This window comes from Lissotriton vulgaris, chromosome 10, assembly GCF_964263255.1.
Source record: "Lissotriton vulgaris chromosome 10, aLisVul1.2, whole genome shotgun sequence".
NCBI lineage: Eukaryota > Metazoa > Chordata > Amphibia > Caudata > Salamandridae > Lissotriton > Lissotriton vulgaris.
The window spans coordinates 26,659,117-26,676,677 of NC_141698.1; the positions used below are offsets into that span (position 1 = coordinate 26,659,117).

The following is a 17,561-nucleotide window of genomic DNA, read 5'->3' on the forward strand; positions in this document are numbered from 1 at the left end:
TATACTACACCTACAGCAAAGGGTGATTACACGACTTTGCCCCAGCTGTCATGCAGCCAGTTGTGTCAAATTTAGGAGGCCAGCCAGGGGTGGCATAATACATGCTGCAGCCCCTGGCAGCCCTGGGTACACCTATGCCCTGAGTTACAGGGTCTGATAAGGTGGCCCAGTACCAATTGGAAATGTACCTAGGGTACATGGAATCCATTTTTAAGAGAGAGCAGTAGGCCTGGGGTCCTGATTGGCAGGGTCCCAGGTCGACTATGTCCAAAACCAGCTAAAACACAGGGCAAAAAGTTGGGGGCAACCATAGTCAGGAGGTACCTTCCTACACAACCCCCCCCCCCCAAACGAAAGGAGATAAGGCTATCCTTGTCCAGGTAAGCCTCTATTACCTAAGTGGCCATATAAGGAAGGACCAGCTCTGGCTTGGTTTCCCCCTGTGTCATGGTCCACTAGGCAACCCCTCACCCTAAGGGTATCTGAGGGTCTCCACCATAGGGAATCTCTGTCTCTGGTGTGTCTTGGGAAAGAAGAAGGCTGATGCTGGGATGGAGTACTGAAGTGAGGCTCCTCTACCTTTGGGCTCAACTTCCTCCAATCACCATTCATCATGTGTGCCTTTCTTTCTTTAGGTGAGATGCACTGGCTACCTAAAGCTGGAGGCTGAGTCCCTCTGTTTGGCTTACTGGAGGGACAGGTCAGGTCTGGGGTTTTTAGGCCCCATGTTTGGCTGTGCCCAACAGTGTCCAGCTGTGGGAGTTCCCTAACTACTTTTAAGGGGGATCCCTCAGGAGTCTGACTTATTTTCACTTGGCTAGGTTTACCAGCTTCAGTGACCCTAATCTGCTGATTAAGTGGTTCTTTTGGACAGGGGGCCCTTTGGGGTCCACCACTGGCCTCCCTGACCTCTTCAGCCCTGGGCTGACTGAGGCAGGGTAGAGAGGGGCAGGTTACCTGCTCCAGACTGGGTCCCACCTGGGAAGGGTCCACTACCATCAGGGGCTCTGCCAGGCTAGGCCTGACTACCTCTGGGGCAGTTCCTTCAACAGGGGTAGAGTCAGTTCCCTGAGGAGGCTGGCTCTCACCTAGTGTCTGGGAGGGGGAAGACTCTTCTTCCTCCTCAATGCTCTCTGTTTGAGTGGAGTGATCCATTGTTTCAGGCTTCACAACCTCACTATCTGTTTGAGTAGAGGCTGAGACCATTTCAACCTTGCCAACCTTTTCAGGAGGGCACTCAGTCTGTGTTTGGGCTGTGACTGTCACAGCCCTCCTATCCTGTTCTGGAAAGTCTGTCTGAGCCTGGGCAGTGGCTACCACTGCCCTTCCAGCCTTTTCAGGGAGGAATGGTGCTTGGACTGGGGCTGTAGCTATTACTGCCCCACTAACCTGTCTGGATAGGCCTATCATTCTGGAGTGAGTTTCTTGCTCCACCTCAGCCCATGCTGAGAGTTCCAGGTCATTCCCCAGTAAGCAATCTACAGGTAGGTTATCTGTCACTGCCACTCTCATGGGCCCTGTGACATTACCCCAACTGAGCTTGACTGCTGCCATGGGATGCCTTCTCTTCACTCCATGAATGTCTGTCACCTGATAAGTAAAACCAGGGGTCAGTTGAGCAGAGGGGACCAGATGGTCACTCACCATGGTGAGGCTGGCCCCTGTGTCTCTGAATGCCTCAACTTTCTGACCATTCACTAAAACTTCTTGTCTATACTTTCCCAACATGTGGGGTCCAGTAGTAAAGTTGGCAAACCCCATGCCAGTCTCACAGACAAGAGTGTGGTCAGGGAACCTGGCTAGGCCATAGTCCTCCTGCTGGGCCAAAGTAATGCCCACCACATTCTTGGGGGCACTCCCACCACCTGGGGGATTACCACTAGTGGTAACAGGAGGTTTAGGAGTATTACCTGGGGGTATATTTCCCTTATTGCCATTTTTAGGGCAACTGGCATCACTTTTGTAATGACCCGCCTGTTTACAGGTATGGCAATAAGGTTTCTTCTGTTCTGAAGGAGTGTTCTGGGACCCACCACCCTTGTTGGAGTTTTGGGGCCCTTGGGAAGTCTTCTCTGTGGATTTATCCCCACCCTTCTCTTGAGGCTTGGTTGATTCCTTTTTCTGGTCACCACCCTGGTTTTTAGGCCTAACCCTGGTTCTGACCCATTTGTCTGCCCTCTTACCCAGTTCCTGCGGAGAGGTCAGATCAGAGTCTACCAGGTGCTGATGTAATAACTGGTTCTGACAATTATTTAAGATTTGCTCCCTCATAATTAGATTATACAATCCTTTAAAATCAGTAACCTTACTACCCAGTAGCCAGCCTTCAAAAGCCTTAGTGGCACAATCAACAAAGTCAGTCCAATCTTGAGACTGAGTTTTCTGGGTGTCTCTGAACAGCATCCTGTATTGTTCAGTGGTTAAACCAAACCCATCAACCAGTGTATTCTTCAAGATTTGGTGATTGTTAGCATCCTCAACTCTAGTAGTGAGGAGCGTATCTCTACCTTTACCATCAAAGGAGAGCCACAAGATAGCTGCCCACTGACTTTGGGGAACACCCTGCACAGTGCAGGCCCTCTCCAAAGCAGTAATCCATTTGTGGATGTCATCCCCTTCTTTAAAGGGGGGCACTATCTTATTCAGGTGCTTTTTATCAAAACTCCTTTCCCTATTGCTAGGTTTATTGCTGCCACCAGTGGGCTGTAGCCCACATAATTCTTGCTCTCTAGCAAGGGCAAGTCTCTCTTTGGCCAGGGCAAGTTCTTCCCTTTCAATCCTCAGTTTGATTGCCCTTTCTTCAGCTTCATACACTCTCCTCTTAGGGGAAGACATCCCTCTGTGAGAAGAGTTGAGAGAGCCATTGGTTCGAAAGGATCTGTTAGAGCCTCTTGATAGAGACCTAACTTGTCCATTCCCAATGTTAAGCTGACCTGAGAGTGGGCCCAGGAGTCCCCCAGTACCAAGCTCATGTCTGCTTAAGTTGGACCTGGTTAGTCTATTGACTTCTACCTGTCCCTTATCTGCCTCATCCCCTGACAACTGGTCCTCATCCTCATCCTCAGCATCATCTGCTTCCTGGAGGGGATGGTCCTGGCTATCAAAGGGTCCCTGTAGGGAGGGCAAACTTCCTTCTGGATTAGAAGGGTCTGGGTTACCAGCCCTACTGGCATCATAAGCCTCTAAGAGACCAATCAGAAAGGAAGTGGTGGGGTTAGACCCCTGTTTTAGTTTCCTGAGAGTACACACTTGTCTCATCTCATGGAAGCTAAGAGCAGCATATTTTGAAGTAAGGACCTGTGGAGGGTCCACTGACACAAGGGGATACTCAGAGTTTCCTCCTTTGTCTGACATGCTGATTCTAGTGTGGTGTAAGTGATGCACCTACCTACACTATGTGTTTACCTACTGATCCCTTGCTAAGAGTTGCAACCAAGGTGTGCTAAGCCTTGAGGAGTTGCAACAGCTGGTTCAGTAGAACTCAGAGTATTCTAAGCTTAGTTATATGTACCTAACAGTACTTATGTGATCTTTCAACAAGATATTCTTAGGATACGTGTGGCAAAACAACAGCAAGCTCAAATCCCAACCGCTGCTCACCAATGTGAGAAGGTGGCCTGATATGCAGTGCTCACTATTCTAGTGAACACTATGTATCAGTCCAGCAACCCTTATTGATGATTGGTTGTAAGTCAACCTTATAGACCAGCTATCCTAGTAGCGTGGATTCGAGCAGTCTAAGGCTAAAGACTCGAGAGGGCGTGTTAAGCCAGCTGTTATACCACATATACCCCTTGAACACCAAGTGAAAGGACACCACACAAGTGTTATGAAAATAAACAGTTATTTATTAAGAATCACAACAGCCCTGTACTCTTTATGAGGACAGGGTACTAAGCACAAACCAAAACTCTTACAAAAATACTTAAGTTAGCACAGTATATACAAATGCCCGAGGGGCACAAAAAACCATATACTCTGAAAGTGGAATGCGAAATTACTAGCAGGTAAGTACAGTACTAATAGGCTTTGGAATCGCTAGGACTTGACTATAGAATCGTTAGATTACTTCTAGGAGACCCAGGGGACTCGGGTGCAGTGTGTGCACTCTCACGCGAGATGCGGGACAAAGTCTATGGTAGCTAGAATTTGCAAAGTTAGTGTTCTCGGGCGAACCCGACCTGGTAGGGAGAAAACGAAAGTAGATTCTGACCCTTGGATAGTGAGGCTATGCTGGGGCACCGAAATGCCGAAGTTACCTAGCCCAGGGGCTGCAGCTGCATAGGACTCAAAAGACGTCGGGAATCCTCGTTGACGGACCAGGAGCCTGGAAGAAAGAAGTTGCTGGCTGGCGACCAGTGAAGAAAGTTCGGTGGATCCAAGCCTGGATCGATGGAAGATGACACCTGAAAGCAGAGGGGACCAAGTTTGAGACTACTAGCCAGTAGTCAGTGGGCACCAGGAGGGCACCGGATGGTAGCCACCTCGACAAGGCGTGTGGGTGACGCTGGGCTCGGAGATCTCACGGACCAGGAGGCGTTGTCGGCGACCAGGAAGGAGGATCGAGCTGCCCCACGAAGATAGGAGCTGTCGGCGTCGCTGGACCCAGGGTTGGGCAACAAAGCCTTGGCAAATTCAAGCCCACGCGGTGGACCTAAAATGGCGTCTGGAGTGGACCAGGAGGGTCCGGGGTGCCTCTCTTCAAGAAGGAAGCAAGGGCCAGTCTGGAGCAACCAGACCAGCAGCAGTGATGTCGTCGGGCGTCGTTCAGAAGGCCACAAGCCAGCCGGCTAGTAGCCAAACAACGCGGTGCACAGCAAACAGCAGAAGGGCCCCACGCAGATCGTGGAGATGCAGGGAGGCTGACCTTGGGTGCTGGAGCTGCGCAGGGTCGGGGCTTCTCGGACCCCAAAGCACTCACCCGTGGAGGACACAGTGGGCTTGTTGTAAAGATGTCGTGCAGTCTTGGCGATCGTCGGTCCCTCGAGGTCTCGTCGCACTCACGGTTCTCAGCTTGGCTGTAGAGGTGAGTAGAGGTCAGAGGTGCCAGGGAAGCCGGGTCTCGTCGAGCTGGGTCGTCGGATTCGTGATGAAGGACTTGCAGCAGACCGCAGTGTTCTTTAGGATGGTGCCTGCGGATGCAGGGTGACTACTCCTTAGCCACAAGGGAGAATCTTGATGAAGAAATCGTGAAGTCCTTTCGCAGAAAGTCGTGTCTTCATTCCAAAGATGATCTAATTTTAACAGGGGGCCCGCTCCCATCTTTATACTAAAAAAGGGGGCTGACCCGGTGACTAGGTCCTGCCTATGGGTGGGACTAGGAGGGGGGTGGTTACACCCCTCTGCCATGCCGGACTTCCCCAGGCCAGGGGCTGGTGTGCCCCTGGAACTGGTTCAGACCGGCCTATGCGTAGTGAGCACCGGGGTGCCACTCAGCAGTCACCTTCCTGAAAAGCCCTGCCTACCCAGGATACACAAAACCATGTCTGGGAAGGTGCTAGCACCGCCCCGGACAGGAAACCCTTTGTCCAGGCCTCCCTCGCTGGAAGGACTCCCAGCAGCAGGAGGTCAGACTCGTGTCTGTGGTGGCAGCATCCATTTTGTGGAGCTGAGGCTTCAGTTAACTTTAACCGGGGTTCACAGTTACATACATGTCGTGTCCCTCTAGAAGGGTGGAATGCTAACCCCGTCGTCAGAATTGGCGAGGGGTTAGTATTCCAATTCGTATGACACCTTACTCGACATGTTTTGATAAAGCAATACCAAAGTTAGCATTTAACCGCGAGGATTATAATGCACTTAAGAGTATATGGTATGCGATATCATGGAACAGCTATTAGGACTTGGTTCCGCAAGCTGCAGGCAGGCTCAGCTCATGCCAGAGCACCATCTCACATGATTCCAAGCACTCTGCCTTCAGGATTGTCAAGGCCTGCCATAGGAGTGACTGATAGGAATCTGTGTGTCCATTTTAGGGTTAGGTATAGGTATACTACACCTACAGCAAAGGGTGATTACACGACTTTGCCCCAGCTGTCATGCAGCCAGTTGTGTCAAATTTAGGAGGCCAGCCAGGGGTGGCATAATACATGCTGCAGCCCCTGGCAGCCCTGGGTACACCTATGCCCTGAGTTACAGGGTCTGATAAGGTGGACCAGTACCAATTGGAAATGTACCTAGGGTACATGGAATCCATTTTTAAGAGAGAGCAGTAGGCCTGGGGTCCTGATTGGCAGGGTCCCAGGTCGACTATGTCCAAAACCAGCTAAAACACAGGGCAAAATGTTGGGGGCAACCATAGTCAGGAGGTACCTTCCTACAGGGTGGGTATTGGTAATGGGTGGTGAGGGTATTTTTAGGGTTTAATGTATATGTGTGTGTGTATATATTTATATAGGACATTTGATGAGATCGTTCCCTACTCAACAAATGGTATCACAAGGGGATGCTCAGTAAGGAGGAATTTGCCTTCCTGGAATGCAAGCAACCGAGGGTACTGACTTTTTACCATTTGCCTAAGCTGCACAAGCACGCAACGTGTCCACCCGGACGCCCAATTGTTTCGTCTGTGGGAAGCCTGACGGAGCATATGTCGGGGTTTGTGGACTACTTTCTCTACAATTTTGTGAAAATGCTAAAATCATATATAAAGGACACAACTGACTTTCTCCTCAAAATTGATGATTTGAACTGGACTGATGATTTGGTAATGATGACCCTTGACATTTCGAGCCTCTATACAAGTATAGATCATCTCCAAGGGGTAGAAGCAATAAAATGGTTCTTGGAGGCACGGCCGATGAACCTTGCGGCACACAACGAAATGTTACTGGAGTTTATAACTTTTTGCTTGAGTAACAATATATTTTTGTTCCAGGATCAATTTTACAAACAGATGTGTGGCACCGCGATGGGCACCTGCTTCGCCCCCAGCTACGCGAATCTTTTCGTCAGCTGGTGGCAGGAGCAGGTGGCCTGGGCGGCAGAGAATGCCGCATGGACTGAGAGAGTGATATCCTGGAACAGGTACATAGATGATTTGTTTATCATCTATCGAGGTACAATAGAGTGTGCTGAGACATATGTCGAGGTACTAAACAAGAACAACCTGAATCTCAGATTTACTGGTGAAATTAGCACAGAGACAGTTAACTTTTTGGACCTTAAAGTGTTCATAGCTAAAGGGAATATCTGTACTGCATTATACAGGAAGCCGACAGCGGGAAACTCTGTGCTTCATGCGAGTAGCTGCCATCCAGGGAAAACCATATCTAGTATACCCTATGGCGAATTACTGAGAATAAAAAGGAACTGTACATGACAGAAGGACTATGAGATAACGGCCAGGGATAGTATAATGAGGTTCCAAGTGAGAGGATATAGCAAGGAGACACTACACGAGGCAAAGTTGATAAGAAGTTGAGATCTGAACTAATTTCCAAAAACAGCACAGTGGTATCGAAAAAACGAAAGACCGACAAGAACAGTATGAGACTGATTATGAACTATTCTAGTGATGCCCACGAAATTAGAAAAACGTGCATGAAAAACTGGCACATACTTAAATCAGATCCGATTATCGGAAAGGATTTACCTAAGTCTCCATTAATAACCTTCAGGAGAGCAATGTTATTGGGCTCTAGTGTTGTGCAAAGCCACTGTAGAAAACAGGAAAAACCCTCGCCATTTGGTAAACTGGCAGGGTTTTACCCATGCCTCAAATGCAAAGCCTGCAAGAATAGCAAAAAGGTGACCAGTTACCAAGAACCTGGGATGACTTACACCACTTAGTAATGGTGGTTTGTAATGCATATATGATGTCCTTTCTTTATTTTGTTGATCAGATGTATTTAAACACTGCCCGATGGTGGCGCCGGCCTCTAATTGAGAAAGGCGGTTGCCGAAACGCGTCTGAGAGAGTGTTTTGCCCAATAAACTTATTGGACTTGTCCCCGTGAGGCTATGTACTTTTTGTGCAACGGAGCTTTGGTCTTAGTGTGACCCGCGTGGTGCAGTCACACGCTGCTACAGCACCTGGCCGTGAGTGAAGGGGAGCAGACGGACAGTGAGCTTATATATATATATATGTATATATATATATTTACTTATATATTCCATTATCAACCCTTAACCCCTAAACTCAACCACCCCTTAATCTTAAATATAGCCCTAGCCACCCCTAAACCCTAAAACTACCTTTACCACTATAGATACACACACATATATCCTGTTTGGGTTCTGGAGTAGCGTACTACCCACCGAAAAATGCTTCAACACCTCATTAGGGGTAGCCGGCACTACATAAATGCAATCCCTTCCCTCTTCTATCCTTTTTCAAAGAACAAACTCACAAGTCCACCTCTCAAATGTACTTAATATCTCCCCATACTAATTCACCACTAATGCCTTTTGGGCTCTGGAGTAGCGTGCTACTTGCCGAAAAAGGCGCTTCAATGCCTTGTCAGGAGTAGTAAGTGCTATATAAATGCAATAACAATTTAATTTACCTGATATACACTTACATTTTCATTGTAAAGGCATGCATGGTAAAGGCATGTGTGGTAAACTGGGTAGTGAAGGCATTGCGTGTTAAACGCATTGTGTGGTAAAGGTATGCGTGGTAAAGGCATGCATTGTAACGGCATACATCCAATACATTTGCTGCCTTGAACTCTCCTGCTGAGTGCTGTAGATCCTTGCTCCAAAGACATTGGTAGATCCTGTTCTCCTACTCACCGTGTGATTGCCAGTGCAGAGTCCAGGAGCGGCCTGTGTAGGTAAGAGCTGTGGGGCTGAAGGGGGCGACAACAGACAACGACGGGGTTTAAAGTGCCTTTCTTTTTTTACATTAAATGTTATCTCGTCGTTGTCTGTCGACTCCCCCCCAGGGCCCCACCATTCTTACCTGCAAGGACCCCTCCTGCCAGAGTCTGTAGCAAAACAAATCACCATGCAAATATAGCTGCATGGGGTTTGGCCAAAGCTCAAGCCCTGAGCAGTGTGTTTGTAAGGCCTGTAATGCACTACGTAGAAGGAACTCAAGGCGGAGGAGCACCCACCGGCGAGGTTACAGGGGCTAATCCAGAGCAGAATGCAGCGTTTGATGAAAAAGTTGTAATACCTGCAGAGACTGGGCTGCGCTTGCTGGGTTGCATGTCTGTTTCCATGTGCTTGTGTGTGTAAGAGTGTGCATGTATGTGCAAGTGTATGCATTTATGTGTAAGAATGTATGTGTAAGTGTGTGCATGCATGTGCAAGAAAATGTGCATTTATGTGCAAGCGTGTGCATGTAAGTGCAAGCGTGTTCCTGTATGTGTAAGCATGTGCAAGTGTGTGCATGTATTTGGGTATTGTGCATGTATGTGTAAGGGTGTGCATGTATGTGTAAGCATGTGCACGAATGTGTAAGTGTGTGCGTGTATGTATACGTGTGTGCATGTATGTGCATGTAAATGTGTGCATGCCTGTTAACCCACAGATTAGTCCCTCTCACTGGTTATATAAGGGGCTATCATGGATGCAGATACAAAGGCTGTTAATAACCTAGGATAGGCAGCCAGGCACACCCTGTGTCTCTGCCGTTAAGATCACAGCATACCAGCTCACAAGAACCTCCCTCGGTTGTTAGTGCCCATGAATCGAGAGCACTTCCAGTCTTAGGGTATCATACACATCGTCCTTGGTCAAACAAATGGACCAAAGCAAGATTACATCAGGTCCCTCTAGTTTCGCCTGTGGTTAAACCGCTTATAACACTGGTGTGTCAGTGAGCAAACACAATGTACACTCCGGTATCTCCAAGCATGGACTCACTGCCATCTGCCTCAGATTCAGACAACCCCGTCATGGATACTGTGCATTCCCACTCCAGGCGGCCTGCTGCTTGACCCCTTCCCGAGACCTCACAAGTGTTCAGGACCTTCCACAACAAAAGTGACACGAGACCTCCCCACAAAAGGGCTGTACACAGGTTCATGCTTCCTGCACCTTCTGCGGTAAGAAGACTGATCGTGCCTCCATGTGAGCAGATCTCGTGTAGTGCTGCACCTATTATTTAAGGACAATTTGTTCTAGGTGCATACATCCTTCATCCATAATTAAAGTCTGCCATCGATGCAAGACACACCATTGGGTTTTTAACGTTGTTAGGACCAGCTACTCATCTATCATAAAGATCAGATTATCGTTTGTATTTCCCTTATATCCACCGATTGCACAGTACCTTTGGATTGCTACGCTCATTGAATCCAGCACTATAGGCGTGGTACGCTACAAATTAGGAAACGTGCCCCTCCTTTTTTCCTGATGAAGGCGTGACTTACGCCGAAACGCGCGTCAAAAAGTGAAACGTTGAAAACTTTATAAATTCTGTCACAGTACTATTTACCCTCAACAGCATGGTCTTTTTAAAATATTGATGTTTTCTATACATGTATGTAAAATAAACTGTATATTATGTATATGTACTTTGTTTTTTAATGAAATGAATGATTTGATGAATAAAATATCTTCATAGTTTTTTATATTATTTGTTCTTGACCTTTTTTAGTCATTTGTGTATATAATTAGCCATACATTGACTATTTAGACACTACTTTGATATAGATTTCATGTGTAATTGATTGTCTAGCAATTTACTCCACACAGGTTCATGCTTCCTGCACAGCCACCCTGTACCAAAACCAATCATGCTCCCGCCCCCGCCCTGCTGTCATTTGCCACCAATGAGCAAATGCAGACTGCTGCATACCCATGTAGGCATTGGGATGCTCTCAGTTATTTACCCAAAAACGTTTAAGTGCCACTAAAACCTACAATCCGCCCAATATAGCCCTTTTATTATCACTATGTTTCTATTACTGTTTTAGGCAAAATGGATACACTTTCAAGGCCCATAAGCTCCTAATCCTGAATTCCTCTCTCTCACTGCTAAAGCTTTCCAACTTTTTTGTCTTTTCCTCCCACAAATTTGATTTTGTGTTTGCCTTTTACAATATATAGCCTAAAGGATGGAGTGATAAGAAAAGAGTATGGACATCCTTCAGATGCTAAACCCAGTGAGCTATATTACAAGCCCTGGCAACAGGAAAGATTTTTTTTATGCCCTGCGGCTCCCACACCCCACCCCCAGACCCCGGTTCAATATAGTACCCAGTTTTAGCAGGGCGATCTGCTACACATTTATCAGAAAATTACTTTTCCTATTTCTGAAGCTTGCCTTCTAACGCTAGTATCAAATCATGCTTATAGGCAAAACCAATATTGCTACAGGGGCCACATACAAAATACCCATATTAATGTGTTGCATCGGAAGCCTTGTGATGACGTCACTACAGTGAGTGTCTACAACTGGATACTACTCTCCAAGTGCACAGATTCGCTTTTTTTACGTACAGATTTAATTTAGAGGAGGGATAGCCACTGAAAGCTTGTGCCAGATGCCTAGCTCTGACTCAGCTTGAGGTGCCTCTGTCTTGGCTCCCCAATCCCAAAATGCACCCAACTTTTCAAGCCCCACCCAGGCTCTAACCTCATGCATCAAGAATTAAAGATATAGCATTAATCTGTGATGTGAAACAGGAGAAGCGTGAAAGAGATAACCATCTAGTGGCTAAATTGCACAATGTGAAACAAGGCAATCTGTGACTATTCCCGGCTTCCCTACTTGATCAAATTGTGTGATCCTAGGTGACTATTTTGTGCACCACGCCTCCTTTTTAGATCACAGCCTACCAGACAGCGCAGCTGTGTGATATGCAAAAGACATCTTGGGGAGTTTTAGAAGTTGAGTTTAAGGTGGTTGGTGCCTTTTATGTCCCTGATGCTCTGATCAGGAAGCCAGCCAACTAGCCCCTGTAGTCACTCAGGTGGCCTGGTGGTTCTGGGTTCAAGATGCAGGTCCAATCCTTTCACTCAAGTCACAGGGTAGCAGTTGATCTTGGAGAGTAGCACAGCAGACTTTATGAGTTTTTCACAGGTCCAGAGGTTTACTGAAGAATTGGATTTGAGGGTTCATTATTTATAGATGGTGCCCACTTTGAGATAGGAGAAGTTTCGAGAGGCTTCTACCACCAGAGGTGCTTGGAATTTCCTGCCTCCCTGCCCTGGCCCCAACTTTTCTGGAGTCACTAAAGACTGATGTCAAACGCTTTGTGAGTGTGCTCAGGTAGAGCCTCTGTAATTTGCAAGCGTGGTAGGTAACAGCTGCTCCCCCTCATCAACTCAGAGATGGGCCATCCTGCCAACACCTATTTCACTTTGTCTTAATGTCCGGGAGCAATACGCAAGGACCAGCTGCCAGCTACACCTAGTCATGTGACCAAGGATACAGGCTGCAGCCACCAAATGGTTAGGACAAGAAAATGCCAACTTTCTAAAAGTAGAATTTTCTGAATTGTGACTTAAAATCCTACTTTACCATTAAAGAGGGTTTTAAATTAGAATTCTTTAGACACTAAACTCCACATTTCCACTTTATCCCAACTGAAACTAAGTTCCTATGGTCGCACACTGAGTATTCAATTTCAATTTTATAAACTTTATTCGGTTCTTAAAAAGACACCATAAAAGCACAGATACAATATACATGCACAAGTTAAAAAGCGATATTAATAATATTCAGTTTAAAAGGTATAAATGTTTAAAAAATGTTTGTACTTGATGGGAGGGCCAGGATAGTTTTAAGGAATTTAAATGTCCAATTCCATTAAGGGACAATGTCTCTGGTAGACCTCAGTCTTGTTGCGATCCGAATGAAGCTTATCGTGCAAAATAGGGTGTGAGCGTCCTCGGCTTCCTGTAGGAATCTCAACGCCAGTTTCGCGTGCTTGAATTTTAGCTCTTTTAGGATACCCACCAGGAACTTGCGTCTTGGTGTCGCGTAGAATGGACACAGTAAGACAAAATGAAGGGTATCCTGCGGAGATCTATGATCGCAGCCGCAGGTACCCTTCTCCTCCACTGTGTGGGTAAATCCAGATGGCACTGCAAGGATGTGGTGTAACATGTTGATTCTAAATCGGGTTATGAGGTAGCGATCCTGCGCATTGTACATGACCCTTAGGTAAGGTTCCATGCCTTGCTTCGGTGTGAGATTATTGTAAGAGAGATTGGTAGGTTTAAGCCTCTCCTTTTCTGCCCTTGTTAACTTCAGCTGTGTGAGGAAGAGTTTTTGACCAAGGTTTTACACTCCGGGGTTAAAGAGTCGGGGCTAAGAAGTATTTAGAGCAGCCAATCTCTGTTAACGACTCTTTAACAAATTTCAGCCAGGGAATTACATGGCCTTTGTCTCTTTTGAGGCAATCCTCGATAATTTGTCTGGTTAGGGCCGCCTCGGGGTTGGTCCATACCTTCACCCAAGCCAGAAGAGGTTTAATTTTGATTTTGTCCTCCAGGAAAGGTTCTCCCAGCTCTTCATGTATGATGTGGGCCGAAACACTCTGTGGGACTTTTAGTATTCTTCGTAGGAATTTGTTTTCTTCCGCACACTGAGTATTTTGGCCTTTCCTAAGGAGCACATTGAATATTTTGGCCATTCCTAAGGTGGCACTGGAATTATGCGATTGAGCAGCAGCTGCTTTTTTCGCAGAACTATGGATCTGCTGCATTTGCCACATAATTCATCATCTGCTGCATAATTTGCAGATTTTGACCAAAAAAAATTCTAGCTCACACGATTCAACATTTTTTTAAATTGCACAACACGTGTTTCAGCACAGTGGAAGGCTATTTGCAAAGTTTAATCAGTCACTTTTCTGTTAAAAGTGCTATGTTTAGGTGTTAAACTGGAACTAATGAAGCCTAACATATGCCCAGACAGTGTTAACAAGTATAGAAAGGACCCTCCTTCCCCCTTAACCGGCCCCCCTTCAACCTCCCTTGACCTCTCGGAAAGAGCTCTTAACAAGGACAATCGAACCTACCTCAAGCTAAAAAACAATGCGCATTGGTCCGACTTTGAGCTAATGTCAGTTAGCGAGGTCTTCAATATAATTTCTAATCTAAAATCTTCCTCCCACACTATGGACCCCCTCCCTTCCCCAATTATAAAAGAACTCAATCACATCATCTCCCCTTTCTGGACAAAAATCATCAACGCTTCTCTCACCTCAGGCTGTGTCCCAGACTCCCTCCAACTAGGACAAATCACACCCATTCTCAAGAAACCTGGGGCAGACCCCAATGACCTTAACAACCTCAGACCTACCTCTAACCACCCATTCCTTGCAAATGTGTTCTCCTCCAACTCAATAAACACATTGATGAGTTCAACCTCCTCGACGCCTTTCAATCTGGTTTCAGATAAGGCTGTAGCACGGAAACAGCTATGCTCAGCATCTCCGACGACATTCACAGGGCCCTAGACGAAGGTGATGCCTGCCTACTCATCCTTATTGACCTTTCTGCGGCATTCAACACAGCAAACCATCCAGCCCTTCTGGAGACCCTGTAGAAACGTTCCGGCATAAATGGCACAGTACTAAAATGGTTCACCTCCTTCCTTCAACACCGCTCACAACAAATCAAAATTAATTCCTGCCTCTCAAAGCCTACTAAAGTCACACTTGGGGTCCCGCAAGGCTCGATCCTCTCCCCGTCCCTCTTCAATCTTTTTATGGAGCCCCTCACAATCATATTGAAAAAAGCTGGAGTGAATTGCCACCTTTACGCGGGCGACACCCAAATCTATTTCTGGATCAAGTCCCCCAGCGACATCCAACTCCTCAATACCACCCTAACTGAGATCCAATCTTGGTTCTACGTTAACCACTTAAAGCTCAACCCAGACAAAACGGAACACATCCTATTCTCTCCTAAAAGTAACCATCATCCAATCCAAGAGTGGCTCAAGAATCTGGTTGCCCTAAACTGCCCCCTTACCCTATCTGACTCAGTTAAGTCTCTAGGCATCACCCGTGACAAGAACTTATCAATGGAGGCCCACATCAAAAACTCTGCAAAAAGTGCTCTTTTCTCTCTAAAACACCTCAAGAAATTAAAATCTTTTCTACCCCACAATGACCTCAAGACAGTAGTTCATTCCCTAGTGCTCTCTAAAATCGACTACAGGAACGCCATCCTTACAGGGACTCCAAAAGCTCACCTAGCCCCTCTAAGGGCAGTGCTGAACATGTCCGCTCGACACTTATCTGGAGTTAAAAGATTTGAACACATCACTCCAGCTCTCAACTGCCTTAATTGGCTTCCCATGGAAGGGAGATGTATCTATAAGCTGGCCTGCATCACACACAAAACCCTTCACTGTCCTGCCCCCAACTACCTAAATAACAAACTGAAAAGAGCAGTTCAATCCACATCGCTGAGAAGCTCCAACTCACTCCTTATTCCTCCGAAAATGAAAAAGAAAACCACCCAATACCGATCGTTTTCTGGCAACGCTCCCAGGATATGGAACGCTCTCCCTGGAGTCCTCATATGCAACCCCTCCTTCTCCTGTTTCAAAAGAGACCTGAAACTCCATCTCCTAAACAAATACCTTCATGACCAACATAAACCTACTTAGACTACTATATCTGAGTTGTCTCCTCTCTCCCCAGACATTCAAGGATAGTGGGTGACCGGTCTATGTCATTCTCACCTTTTTCTTTTTATTGCTCTCTCCACCTCCGCTGCACTGCATATTTATCTCCCTTGCTGTATTTTGTTCTTTGGTTTGCTTCCTTACTGCCGGCCTACTATGTAATTTATTGTCCTTGTGCTGTCTTCTGTGTGTATGTAAAGCGCTCTGATACCTACGGGTTAAGGTAGCGCTATATAAAACTTTTAAAATAAAAATAAAACAACATAATGAAGTAAAACTATAGGAAAATATGCATTAGGTCGCATAATTTGGCTTTTCTGGTTGCATAATTTGGTCAGTAGGATGTAGCCTTACGGCTAGAGTTGTTGACTTTGGAGCTGGGGAACCGGGTTCAAGCCTCAGTGTTGGCTCAGCATCCTGTGATTTCGGGCAAATCACTTAATCTCCCCGCAGCTACCAACATATGAATGTGTCCTTGTGTAACGTAACTTGTGCTCATGTAAACCATTCCAATACCTTAAGGTCGAGTTTGCACTATATAAATCTGCAAAACAAAAAAATGCTGCATAATCTGGCCCACTCCAGCCACATAATCCCAGTGCCCCTGATTATGATGCACTCCTACAGTTTCTAAGATTGGGATCAAAATGTCACTGCTCCAGTAGCAAGATCTGTGACCCTACAATTGCAAAACCTGGAAAATAACATTTAAAAATGTCTGTAAACTGAAGCGTAATAAAGGATGCTCCAGCTGCCCTGGCGTGCCTCCAGCCTTTCCGCACATTTGCATATATTTCCTTGTGGGGGCTGCATTCTGCCCTGCGCTTCCTCTGCCTGCCCCTGGAGGTAGCAGAGTGCCTCTCGGCTGCACGTGCTTTGGCAGAAGCCATCCTTTGTGAACCACAGTTCCCAGGAACCCACGCGGCACATGGCACGCTAAGTCTGTACTATCAGGCACCGGCTGTGGGGTTGTACAGCTCAGAGATAAACACCCAAAGCCCCTTGAGTGCTGCGGGAACTTGAAGAGGTCCGTAAATGGAACAATATAACTGACCGTGTCCAAATATCTGGGTGCCTAGGGAACGTTGGGGAACCCTTTACCTCTCTTTTTTCTTAGATGGTTTATTCCAGGCGGGGAGGCGTGTCTTCACTTTTGCTGCTGTGAATCATATGCTACAGCGTCGGGGTCTTCTTCGATGTGAGCATGCGCAAAGCCTTTCGGTCCCAGCGTCGCCTCTTGTTTAACCGTCTCGCGCCCTCTCTATAGAGTCCCGCGCGCGCCTCCACCAATAACGACTACGACGCGCGCGCCCCTCTCCCCCGCCTCCCTGGCCAATCAGTAGGCACCTGGTCTCGCTCCGTACGCGTCGTTGTCTTAGTCCTCTCCTGCTTTTCCCGGTCTGACCAATCAGTGTACCGGTTTTCGCCGGTGTCTCGTGCTGTCTTTTGTCCCACCCGGTTTGGCCAATCAGGGAGCACCTTTACTCCGGTCTCGCACCATTCGCTTCCCGGTGTAACCAATCAGCACGCCCCGGACCGGAAGAGCAGAGAAGCCTGCACAGAGCGGAGATCCAACCGACGACAGCGGCGTCAGCATCTTGAGGAGCAGCGGGGAGAGCCCGGGAGCGGGCCTCGGCACCGGCGGGGGTAAGCTGGGGTAAAGGGGAGGAGGAGGGTGGGCAGCACTTGGCCTAGTAGCACACCCACTGAGCAGACCCCCCCCCAAACCCTGTGAAAGGGATCCCACCGCCAGGGGATCTGGACCGCCCTCAGAGACCCAGTGCCAAAAAACACAACCCTTATCTAGATCGCCTCCTTCGCTTATACTTTCTAAAAGAGAAGAAATCCTCGCCCAGGCGCCCGCTGATGACATTCATTTGCATAGGGAACTGCCCTATCTGATGCGGGCAGCTAGCCCTCTGACATACCCCTACAAGCCCAATTGCGTAATAACTACCAACTTAAAGATAACACTTGCATCAAGAACTCCCTTACTTATGCAGATCCCCCTTACACATGC

At 47.2% G+C, this 17,561-nt stretch overlaps 1 protein-coding gene across 1 annotated transcript in view; it reads left to right on the plus strand.

The window, feature by feature from the left end:
• Nucleotides 1–16,713: 16,713 nt before the first annotated feature.
• The window catches only part of UBA1 (ubiquitin like modifier activating enzyme 1), a 284,616-nt gene continuing 283,768 nt past the window's right edge, over nucleotides 16,714–17,561 (plus strand). The window contains exon 1 of the mRNA XM_086940309.1: nucleotides 16,714–17,188. The gene's annotated coding sequence lies outside the window, so the exon portion shown is untranslated. The remainder of the gene's footprint in view (nucleotides 17,189–17,561) is intronic.